The sequence below is a fragment of the Schistocerca cancellata genome, chromosome 4 (assembly GCF_023864275.1).
Source record: "Schistocerca cancellata isolate TAMUIC-IGC-003103 chromosome 4, iqSchCanc2.1, whole genome shotgun sequence".
NCBI classification, from domain to species: domain Eukaryota; kingdom Metazoa; phylum Arthropoda; class Insecta; order Orthoptera; family Acrididae; genus Schistocerca; species Schistocerca cancellata.
The window spans coordinates 843844178-843857566 of record NC_064629.1 but is presented as its reverse complement, the minus strand read 5'-3'; the positions used below and the strand labels follow the sequence as shown (position 1 = coordinate 843857566).

Genomic DNA, 13389 nt, shown 5'->3' with positions numbered 1-13389 from the left:
GTTGAAGCTGCATGGGCAGCTGTACCTGTACACGCCATCCAAGCTCTGTTTGACTCAATGCCCAGGCGTATCAAGGCCGTTATTACGGCCAGAGGTGGTTGTTCTGGATGTTGATTTCTCAGGATCTATGCACCCAAACCGCGTGAAAATGTAATCACGTGTCAGTTCTAGTGTAATATATTTGTCCAATGAATACATGTTTATCATCTGCATTTCTTCTTGGTGTAGCAATTTTAATGGCCAGTAGTGTAGAATCTACTAAATTTCAGTTGCACCATAAATCACACAAATCTCAAGGCAGTAAATTCAGCTAAATGATTACGGATTACGACCAAGAATAACTTAAATTGAAGTGATAACATAGATCATGTTTTGGGGATGCAAACCAAAGACTGCGATTTATTGGCAGAACACTTAGAACATTTAGCAGGGCTACTAAAGAGACTGCCTAAACTAAGCTTGTCCGTCCTCCTCTGGAGTATTTCTGTGTGGTATGGGACCCATATCAGATAGGACTGACAGAGGATATCGAGAAAGTTCAAAGAAGGGCAGCTCGTGTTGTATTATTCCGAAATAAGGGAGAGAGTGCCACAGGTAATATGATACACGAATTTAGGTGGCAGTCATTAAAACAAAGGCGTTTTTACCTGTGGCAGGACCTTCTCGTGAAATTACAATCACCAACATTCTCCTCAGAGAGTGAAAATATTTTGTTGACACCCACATACACAGGGTGTTTCACGTACGGCCAAACTTTCAGGAAACATTCCTCACACACAAATAAAGAAAAGATGTTATGTGGACATGTGACCGGAAACGCTTAATTTCCATGTTAGAGCTCATTTTAGTTTCGTCAGTATGTACTGTACTTCCTCGATTCACCGCCAGTTGGCACAACTGAAGGAAGGTAATGTTGACTTCGGTGCTTGTGGTGACATGCGACTCATTGTTCTACAGTACTAGCATCAAGCATTTGCCCGCATCTCGTGGTCGTGCGGTAGCGTTCTCGCTTCCCACGCCCGGGTTCCCGGGTTCGATTCCCGGCGGGGTCAGGGATTTTCTCTGCCGCGTGATGGCTGGGTGTTGTGTGCTGTCCTTAGGTTAGTTAGGTTTAAGTAGTTCTAAGTTCTAGGGGACTGATGACCATAGATGTTAAGTCCCATAGTGCTCAGAGCCATCCCTCCACAGCATCAAGCACATCAGTACGTAGCATCAACAGGTTAGTGTTCATCACGAACGTGGTTTTGCAGTCAGTGCAATGTTTACCAATGCAGAGTTGGCAGATGCCCATTTGATGTATGGATTAGCAAGGGGCAATAGCCGTGGCGCGGTACGTTTGTATCGAGACAGATTTCCAGATCGAAGGTGTCCCGACAGGAAGACGTTCGAAGCAATTGATCGGCGTCTTAGGGAGCACGGAACATTCCAGCCTATGACTCGCGACTGGGGAAGACCTAGAACGACGAGGACACCTGCAATGGACGAGGCAATTCTTCGTGCAGTTGACGATAACACTAATGTCAGCGTCAGAGAAGTTGCTGCTGTACAACGTAACGTTGACCATGTCACTGTATGGAGAGTGTTACGGGAGAACCAGTTGTTTCCGTACCACGTACAGCGTGTGCAGGCACTATCAGCAGCTGATTGGCCTCCACGGGTACACTTCTGCGAATGGTTCATTCAACAATGTGTCAATCCTCATTTCAGTGCAAATGTTCTCTTTACGGATGAGGCTTCATTCCAACGTGATCAAATTGTAAATTTTCACAATCAACATGTGTGGGCTGACGAGAATCCGCACACAATTGTGCAATCACGTCATCAACACAGATTTTCTGTGAACGTTTGGGCAGGCATTGTTGGTGATGTGTTGATTGGGCCCCATGTTCTTCCACCTACGCTCAATGGAGCACGTTATCATGATTTCATACGGGATACTCTACCTGTGCTGCTAGAACATATGCCTTTAAAAGTACGACACAACATTTGGTTCATGCACGATGGAGCTCCTGCACATTTCAGTCAAAGTGTTCGTACGCTTCTCAACAACAGGTTCGGTGACCGATGGATTGGTAGAGGCGGACCAATTCCATGGCCTCCACGCTCTCCTGACCTCAACCCTCTTGACTTTCATTTATGGGAGCATTTGAAAGCTCTTGTCTACGCAACCCCAGTACCAAATGTAGAGACTCTTCGTGCTCGTATTGTGGACGGCTGTGATACAATACGCCATTCTCCAGGGCTGCATCAGCGCATCAGGGATTCCATGCGACTCAAGGTGGATGCATGTATCCTCGCTAACGGAGGACATTTTGAACATTTCTGTAACAAAGTGTTTGAAGTCACGCTGGTACGTTCTGTTGCTGTGTGTTTCCATTCCATGATTAATGTGATTTGTAGAGAAGTAATAAAATGAGCTCTAACATGGAAAGTAAGCGTTTCCGGACACATGTCCACGTAACATATTTTCTTTCTTTGTGTGTGAGGAATGTTTCCTGAAAGTTTGGTCGTACCTTTTTGTAACACCCCGTATAGGGAGAAATGAGAGTGGAACGGTAGAGAAGTAAAACTTACTAGCAGATTAAAACTGTGTGCCGGACCGAGAAGAGCTTCTGTTAAGTTTGGAAGGTGGGAGACGAGGTACTGGCAGAAGTAAAGCTGTGAGGACGGGGCGTGAGTCGTGCTTGGGTAGCTCAGTTGGTAAAGCACTTGCCCGCGAAAGGCAAAGATCCCGAGTTCGAGTCTCGGTCCGCCACACAGTTTTAATCTGCCAGGAAGTTTCATATCAGCGCACACTCCGCTGCAGAGTGAAAATCTCATTCTGGTAGAGAAATAGCTTAAAATGGTTCAAATGGCTCTGAGCACTATGGGACTTAACATCTGAGGTCATCAAGTCCCATAAAACTTAGAACTACTTAAACCTAACTAACCTAAGGACATCACATACAACCATGCCCGAGGCAGGATTCGAACCTGCGATCGTAGCGGTCGCGCGGTTCCGGACTGAAGCGCCTAGAACCGCTCGGACACACCGGCCGGCAGAAGTAGATTAAAGGTGGTTTGATAAACCCTCTGTCAGGTATTTAATTTTGAACTGCAGAGTAATCATATAGCTGTAGATGCAGATATTATGCAGGGATTTGTACACAACACATGATTATAAATACAGTGTTACACATGTATTGACAAACTAGCCCTGACAGTCGCGCACGTTAGGAGCCGCTTCCGGGATTCGTATCGGATAGGCCCGATATTGTTTCAGTCAACTTTCCAACCATCCAAGAAAACTGAAAAGGTACTGCACCTAGTGAAAACCGAGCGAGGTGGCGCAGTGGTTAGCACACTGGACTCGCATTCGGGAGGACGACGGTTCAATCCCGTCTCCGGCCATCCTGATTTAGGTTTTCCGTGATTTCCCTAAATCGTTTCAGGCAAATGCCGGGATGGTTCCTTTGAAAGGGCACGGCCGATTTCCTTCCCAATCCTTCCCTCACCCGAGCTTGCGCTCCGTCTCTAATGACGTCGTTGTCGACGGGACGTTAAACACTAACCACCACCACCACCACCTAGTAAAAGACAGCTTTGGTCACGAGATTCCTGGAATTTATGAAATACCTTTCGAATGTGGTATCATTTAAATTGGTCAAGCAATAAGAACGATTTCAGACCGCAGCAGAGAGCACATCCGAATTGAATATCGCGGTTTCGGCAAATCTGCTGTTGGCGAGCACAGCCGTATGAACAAACGTACGATTACGTTTATATAAAATGGAGATATTATCCCATGAATCTCTCTACTGACAAGGAAGCCGTTGGGATCGTAAGTTTTAACAACAACTTTATCCGGACACCTTAGTAGTGCATGAAAACGGGAGCTTGATGCTGAAAGGCAACAGGGAAATTAGCTGAGATATCCACCATCTAACTAAATCAGTGTCGCAATTAAATAAGTACCACACGGTCTGTTGAAATCTCCTAACGATGATGACGTACGAAGTCGTCTAAAGCTCAGGACTGGATACAAATGGCTCTGAGCACTATGGGACTTAACTTCTGAGGTCATCAGTCCCCTAGAACTTAGAACTACTTAAACCTAACTAACCGAATGACATCACACACATCCATGCCCGAGGCAGGATTCTAACTTGCGACCGTAGCGGTCGCGCGGTTCCAGACTGAAGCGCCTAGAACCGCTCGGCCACTCCGTCCGGCTCTGACGTGGCATAAGCTCAGTGAAGCATTTCACTAATGTTCCTTTTTTTTAGAGCCCCAAAACATATTTTAAGATCAAGCATTATAATGTTCCTGGAAGAAAGGCTCTCAAAAACTCGCCACTGGTTCAGTGAAGAACACTCTTTCGAAAAATGACTTGCCTTTGTTGCGGTGTCGGTGGTGCTAACACCAATAATTGACAAGACTGTTTGTGCAGGACTGTCGGTTGAGTTCTACCAGTGATAAAGTGAACACGAAATCAGAAGAACTCCGTTAGGAATTGATTTGTTTTATTCTACAAGCCGTCGGTGCAGAGTTTGATGGCGGCTTCTAGGTGGTGTGCATGGTCGCCCTAGGCGGTGTTGGCCACCTCAGCATGACACACACCGGCGTGCTTGGCTCTTGACAGCACGAGTACGCCAGGCGGGAGCGCTCCCTGATTGGAATAGGTTGGTTGGTTGGTTGTTTCGGGGAAGGAGACCAGACAGCGAGGTCATCGGTCTCATCGGATTAGGGAAGGACGGGGAAGGAAGTCGGCCGTGCCCTTTGAAAGGAACCATCCCGGCATTTGCCTGGAGCGATTTAGGGAAATCACGGAAAACCAAAATCAGGATGGCCGGACGCGGGATTGAACCGTCGTCCTCCCGAATGCGAGTCCAGTGTCTAACCACTGCGCCACCTCGCTCGGTCAATTGGAATAGCAGGGGCTGGTGCGGCCTTGCAGATGCAAGGCTATTGTCATGTCTCCGGCAGGTGGCGGCCAATGTTGGACGGCCTGCCTAGAGGAAGCCTTCTCCTGTTGGCACCAGCTCGGACCTGGAATCACCAGCTTTGGTATTGGCTTATAGATGGCTGATGACGCTGCTAGACATAGTTGAAGTCCCTTGGCTCACACAGGACTGACAGCTGGCACGTAGAATGACACGGCATCGGTTGTAGTTGAAGGCAAGCTACTATTAGGGGTGATCAGAAAGCATTTACAGTCACTCTGTCCCGTTATGTTATGAAAGGGCCCCCGTCCACTCATGTAGGTGACCAAGGCAATATGGCGTGGTGCCACAGCGTGAGAAAATTAGTGTCTTGTATCATGCTGTGCCAGAAAGATTAGAGCAGCCACCAGCAGGATTTTATAGGCAGCTCGCTTGTCCATTTGTCAATGGGCTGCGTAGCCTGGACGGAAGTTGTAGCCACAATACTCCTCCTCTCTTTGGGAGATTTCGTCCACCAAATTCCAGTCTGCTGCTAAACCTGTGAGTCATTAATAATAATATAGTACTATTTACATTTTCTTGCACTCCTCTTTGCAGTTTCCATACTGATTGTCTTTCTTCTATGATCACTCCGTCACATGGCATATAGAGACTGGTGCCCCAAGACTGCTCACAACTTATGGGTGACCCACTTGGTCAGTAGGTAATTGACTGGAAGTCTGTGTGGGCTGCGAGTTCTCCGACATTGGCAGAAAAAATCTACACAAGCAAGGATCAGCATTACGATCGTGATATTCCTGTTGCCACAACCCTGTACTGGTACCTGCTGCGGCATTATCGAATATTTAGGAACGTCTGTTCCACGCTATTGCACCCGTTTTTGTGCAGCTATAAGCTCGTCGAGAGAACCTAGCGTTTTGGTATCTAGGGTATTATACAGGAAGGTCACGTTCCTAGCTGGCAAAATTTCTAAAAGGTTATAGAGTAAATCCTGGACTGGAAACGTTAAGTTCAGAGCTTTAGTCTCTGTAATTGTCGCCAGAAGCTGAAAAGTCGGTCCTGAGGTGTTATACTTCATACTGTTCAGTAGTATGTTGCTGCCCCCTACCTCCAAATGCACCATTCCTCTTAACGTCCCTGCTCATAGCAAGTGGTGATATGTACAACTGATTCATATATTGAGTACACTCAGTGAGATCCTGTCTTTTCGAAATATGGTTGAGTTGCGAGGATGTCCCGTGGGCCTCCTTCCACACCAGTCCTCCCCCCCCCCCCCCTCCACCTCCCCATAAACAAATCTATCTCTCATATATCCATGACAGTTTCGTCTACAATCTGTTCTCTGTGGCACTGCTGCAGTTCGTCTTCGCGGGCCGTGGTGACCGAGCGGTTCTAGGCGCTTCAGTCCGGAACCGGCGACTGCTACGGTCGCAGGTTTGAATCCTGCGTCTCGCACGGATGTGTGTGATATCCTTAGGTTGGTTAGGTTTAAGTAGTTCTAAGTTGTAGGGGACTGATGACCTTAGATGTTAAGTCTCATAGTGCTCAGAGCCATTTTCGAAGTTCGTCTTCTGATAACAATTAAGTACTGCTTCATTTCTGCCCAAATCTGAAAGCGTCATGTGCCAAAATAACTGCATACCAAAACTATTCAACTACAACAACTTCTCCAACACTACACTACATATCATATGTGAGTCACTTTCTCTACTAATGTTTCATTTAAATCTACAGCCTGAAAATATTGTTAGCCATACTTCAGTTACACTATACGCGTACAACAAAATTAACAAACATAATACCCTCTCATCTGAAGTTCAATGAAAAGCAAGAAAACAAAAGAAAAAAGGCAAATTACTACACTAACAAGACACCAGAATCAACTCAAACGAACAATATGCGTGATATCTACAAAATAACACTTAACACACCACAAGAATGATATTCATCTATATATTATAAACTCAAACTAACATTGTTACTAGTGATCTATAACATCAGCTGACTGTCAGTCAGTAACCATCCAATAGTAGAACCACTCCCACACACCAAGACTTTGGTACACATTCACGCGAAATACACATACATCTAAACAAATATGTAACTAAACGAAATTCTTCATAAAAGAACGCACATTATAAAAATTTCAAAATTTTTAAAAGCGTATTTCTTTCTCTTTACACCCTACGCCTTAACACTTAAGGCAATGCACGCATAAAAAGAGCAGGGATGGTCTGCTCTACTTTCCATGTCACCTTCTCCTTCCTACCACATCCCCCTTTTTCGTGATTGACGCCAGTAATGGTGGTAATGAGTCGAGTGGCCCCAAAAATTATGGATACACGGACATGGACGGCTAGTTGTACGAGTAGGAAGTTGTAGCTTCACGTTTACCGGTGAGATCATCAGGATTAGTTGATATGGCCCTTGATAATGAATGAAGGAATTTTTATCTTTCCCTTCAGGGTGTATGGACTCGTTAACATTATCCCCTGTGGTAGTCAACTAATCTAACATTCCGTCACACCATCCATTCATGACATACCAGGGTCTTTGTATTCACCTTTTGTACTTGTTTCTATGTGTTCTGTAAAGTTCTTACGGAATTCCCATTAATTCTCCATCTTTCCCTATTTTATGCTTCACTACCTCAAATGGCGATGGCATTTTAGGGCCATATACTATCATGTATGGTGATAGGCATGTGTCCTCATGAACCTTGCGATTACATGCTGTGACAAGGAGGAGTTACTGAAAAGGTTTGATTATCCATAGGGGCAAATAAATCAACCTCCACGGGGTCATAAATCAATTAGCAGATCAATAGGTTAAGGGATAGGGAGGTAGAGGGTGTAACCACTCAACAGTACAATAGTTTAAGGGACCCGTGGGGCGAAGAGTGGTGGGGGTTTCATGAAAAACTACGTAGTAGAATAATAGGTTAAGCTTATAAATCAATCATCTGTCACAATTTAATTAAGGTGCATATTAATTTGGTATCAAAATTGTCCCAGAGACCCGCCAGGTTAGCCAAGCGCATTAATGCGCTGCTTCCTGGACTCGGTTAGGCGCACCGGCCCAGGATCGAATCCGCCTGTCGGATTACCGTCGTTGGTCGGTGTGCCGGCCAGCCTGGACGTGGGTTTTAGGCGGTTTCCCACATCCCGATAGGTGAATACTGGGCTGGTCCTCATGTTCTGCCTCAATTACACGACTCACAGACATCTGACCATGCTCGCACTATTCCATTAATTACACTCGACGCAGACAGCAGGGGTACACTAATTCCATCCTGGGGGGTACAGGGTGGCGACAGGAAGGGCATCCCGCCACCCCTTTCAACTAACCTTGCCAAATCCGTCCCTAACAATGCCGACCCTGCGTCAGCGCGGGACATGGCACCAGTGAAAGAAGAAAGAAAGAATAAAAATTGTCCCGGAATCCACTTTACTGTACTGCTAATGCTATGGCCTGGCTAATGCTTTTGCAGCATTCCAAGGGTGATCTCGTCAATCTGGAAGGCACAACTGATCAATGTAAGTATGCATCTATCCTTATGGACCATGTCCACCCCTACATGCAGTTCGATTTTCCTCGCCACAATGGCATCTACCAGCAGGATAATGCAACGTGTCACACAGTTTGCAGTGTACATGTGTGGTCCCAAGAACAACAGGATGTGTTTTCTCTTTCCTCTTAATCATTTTCATCTTCATCATCTTCATGATTGTCCTCTTCATATACAGGATGTTCAAAGAAAAGTGTTGAATAGTTTGAGAGGTGGTAGTGCTGATCAAAACAATAAAAATAAGTTCAATAAACATGGGTCCAGAAACGCATACCTTCCGAGATAAACACGTGTTTATAGGAAAAGCTGCGCAGTGCTTGGTTGCAGACATTAGCTTAGTAATTGCATTGGTGCTCCGTCAAATGTGTCAGCAGATTATTATGATGTCTTAATAACTGTACTCTACCAACCATTAGGTGGTCTGCAGTCAGTTGTGTTGTTCAAGTGGTGTTATAGGCTACATTAGTACTCATCATGTTTGTGTGTCTTATTGTACAGTACTGTCATCACTGGGTACGTTTCATGGCGTTTTACCTTCTTCTAAAGGCGGATTCACCTGTGTGTTTACTATTATTGTGCTGTATGTAAGTACAAATGGTGTAATACATTTACATTTTCTCTATTCCACCACTTGTTAGCAATGGAAGCCTATTTCTCGACAAGTGAAATGCTGGATATGATATTTTGGTGGTTTAGCAAATGGACATAGACTGCGAACCCGTGGCTTCTACACTGAAAAGAATCCACAGTGCAGAGTGCCCTCTGATAAGCTGTTTATAAACTTTTCCAGCGTCTTAGGGACGCAGGTACCCTTGCACCTTGGAAGACTGACAGTGGAAGGCCCCGCATGGTCTGCACACCCGACATGGAGGAGCATGTACTACGTTCAGTGGAAGAAACCCCTGGAACCAGTGTGCAACGATTAGCAGCAGCAGAAGGTGAGTCTCACTCTCTTATCTGGAGGGGCGGGGGGAGGAGGGGGAGGAATGCTTCATGAACAATTGCTGTACCCATATCATTTACATTTACAGCGCATTAAGGCTCTAAGGCCACAGTATCATCATTGCACTTGGTGGTTCTGTCAATGGCTGTTGCCGAAGTGTGCCACAGATCCACTGTTCACATCCAAGATTTTATTTACCGATGAGGCAGTGCTCACAAGAGATGGTGCTGTGAATTTCCATAACCGCCGTGTATGAGCAGACTTAAATCCCCAAGCAATTTAGGAAAGAGAGCATCAACACCGATTCTCGATCAAGATATGGGTAGGCGTTCTTGTCGAAAGATTAAAATATTCATTTGTGCTACCACAAAGATTAACTGGGGCGCATTATCTGGACTTTCTCATTGATGTCTTACCTACCTTGCAGGAGGCTGTGCCATTGCAGCAAGGAATACAAATATGGTCCATGCATGGTGGCGCTCGTGCCCACTTTCTTCACAATGTGTGCGAACATCTGACGCAGATGTGCTGCCACTACAGGATCGCGACTTCAATGTGCGCCAGCAGTTTGTAATGGTCGCCTGGTCGTAGATATTGCTAATTGCTATAATCGCACTATTTCACTCCCATTTACGGAGCTTGTTAGCACTTGATGTTAGGTTGGCGCCATTACAATGCATTGCAGTAATCACTGCTGCTTGCTGGATCGCTGCTGTGTCTCGATGTTGATGCTGGCTCTAAACCTGGTTGTCTAGGGTTAAAAACATGAGGTCCCATGTTTTGTTTTATGTGCTTTTGATGATAAAGGATGAACGAAACCAACAAATATGTAAACTTCAAATATTTATTTCTCTGGTGGCCATCTTAATTCCACTGTCCACCAAAGACTATGACACAACACAACTTCCTTTACATGTTCTTTGCATTGTTTATCCACCTCAAACAATAACACACCAACACACTGTACCAAAGTGACATTCCGACTGCCCCTCGACCCTTCTTGCTGCTCGTATTTATAACCTTGTCAAAGAACTACTAAAAAGAGATATAGTTTACAAGTCACATGTACATCTGTTATCATAATTTGTGCAGAAAAGTTATTAATTTGCATCGAGTGACATCATTTAACATGTTATTAAAATGACAGACAGATTTGTTGACTTGACAGAATAATTCTTTGTTACAAAAAGTCCGTTTTCTAGAAGTTTGTCAATTGACTTCTCTAATTTGCATAAATAAGTAATTAATATGAATTATTAAGAAATACATTGGTTTTCGTCTAAAACAGGATTGATTTCGTGAATACTAAGTGAAACCGCTCCTAGTGAACAAATAGGTTTCACTGGGTGATTTTTATTTAAGGAGATCCAAAATACCTAAGTTGTACACTATTTTTCGTACTTCATATTAATTATTTAAGATGAACTCAGTGTTTTTACATGATGACATTTGCTGTATCAGTGATCAAGTGATATTAACTTTTGTGTGGGTTAGTTATTCAGTATAATTTAATGGGTTGACTGTTTATGGAGACATGTTACGCAATCATTGTCAACATACACAATAACTTTTCTACAATCATAAATACTCGTTAAACTGGTTGAATTTGGAGGGTATCGCATACTTCGGTGCAGTAAAGCCTTTAATATGTTCCGTTACAATACCCCCCTCGGGTAATATCATTTACAGAATGTTAATGATATTAGCCGACTAGGACAAATGTGTCAAATGGTTAAAATTTGGAAAAGTACTACTTTAATAAAAATTTTTTTTGTTTTACTATGCATAATGTGAATGTATGCAATGATCGTTACACCGTTCCAAAATGACTTTTTCCCGCAAATATTTTAGTTGTGTTGTTTCAAATGCACTTTGTGTTATGTCATTCAGTATGACAGCATAATAAAAATAATTAGTAATATATGAAAGTAAAACAAATGTTAATCTTTGCTCCCAGTGAGCCACATGGAAAATGATTAAAAACAGACACAAATATATCACATGCGATTTTAAGATATATCAAAAATATATGTAAATTATTTCAAAGTCAGTTCTCATTGAGTCACAGATTAATCAAGATAATAGAAGGAACATAAATATATTACATAGATGGACAGGTCATATGTCCATAGGAAAATATTGCAACTGTCTGCTCTTTTTGAGCCACATAAAAGAAATGAAAACAAAGAACATAAATATAAGTATGGACATGATATATAAACACAAACACTAGTGAAGTCACATGTATGAATATAATATGCACTTGCAAAAAAATGAAATATTTAAAAAACTTGTCTCCCATTGAGACGCATAGTCAAGACAGTACAAGAACATATTAATGCTAAAATTGGACACTTAAATTGGTCACAACATAACACAAACATCAAACTTGGTGAACATCTGATTAACTGTAGGAAATTGTACACAAATCTGATGCCTAAGAACACAATAGTAACAAAATGATGGGTCTTGCACAATAATTTTTTCATTGTCTTTTATTTGGTGCAAGTATGTCCCATATTCAACAATACAAAAGGAAAGTAATAAATGTTTGTCACCTTCTTGCCCGTTGCAAGTAAAGAAGATGTCTCAAAATTTAATATTCAATAGTGACAATATAAATATAAAAACATTCTCTCAGAGATCTGGAACTTCTCCAGGGTCTGTAGGATGAGTGGTAGTTGCTATTTGACACACCCAGTAAAAAACTTTGCTGATAACATGCTTTATGGAAAATGGGTAAGTAACTGTATTCAAACAGGGAAATGTGCTTAATCATGTTTATATGGTTTCAATTCAGTGATGTTTCTTAATCCAAATAACCTTCTTGATCTGGGAAAGATAAGTCTATACGCATTAGGATGTGGGCTTTCTTTTATTTCAAATGGACCAATGTAAATGTTTACTTTAACATATGGACAACCTAGCTCAACATCTTTGTCTATTTCAGTATTTTCAAACAATAGATCATTTTCAATTTCTTTAGTTCCTAAGTCTAATGTCTCTTTCCTACACTTAGACACATTCCTCTCTGTTTGCAAAGCATTGAGATTTAAACATAAACCTTTGTTTTCACATGTTCCTTTTAACACTGTGTTGTCACTTAACAAACTACTGTTTTCACCCCCTTTTTTATAAAGTCCACTACGGATTCTTGTCCACCATGTAGGATACAAGGTTGCACTTACCTTTGCTAATTCTTTCCAAAAGGCATCTTTGTTTATACAGTTTCCATAGTTGTTCCACAAAACTTCTAAAAACTTTTCCCCTTTCTCTTGAAAACACACATTTACATTCCATCCCTTTATATTTTCTTTGATATTATTATTATTATTACCATTCTCATAGATTAGTGTTTCATAGTTCCCAATAGGCAATAGCTTGTCCTCAGATACACATTCCCTAGTCTGCATTTCACTTACATAAACCTCATCATTACCCATGTTTGTCACATCACTTACCTTTACCTCATCATCACTTTTCAATTCTACAAATACTTTTATTTCTTCCTCCACACTCTCATCAACAACATCACTTGATTTAGGATCATTATTTAAATGTCCCTCTATTACTTCTTCCTCCTCCTCCGCAACAACCCCATCTTCAGTTTCCCCGCTATGTATCTGAATCTCAGCAATTGAGTCTTTGGCTCCATTAAACACTTCGTCATCCCCCTTCTTATCAAATAAACCCCCCAAAATAGATTCTATTTGTGGTGTGTCTGACTTGATATTAACACCAGTATCTTTTTCAGCCCAACTATGGAACTCTGCAATACCTTCAACTTCTGCACTTTCACTAACTACCTGTGCTTGAACACTGATTTTACTAACTGTATCACTTTTCCTCATAGTATCCCAAAACCTTTTATTAAATTCTAATTTATTCATTCTAACAACATCAGTGTTTTCATGGTACTTACTCTTTACATTGTATTCTCTCCTTTTCCAGTTTCG

The 13389-nt window shown here is 42.5% G+C and overlaps 1 protein-coding gene across 1 annotated transcript in view; it reads right to left on the bottom strand.

Annotated features, from left to right (window-relative positions):
* The window catches only part of LOC126183621 (uncharacterized), a 227241-nt gene that overhangs the window by 142020 nt on the left and 71832 nt on the right, over positions 1-13389 (bottom strand). The gene's annotated exons all lie outside the window — the stretch shown is intronic.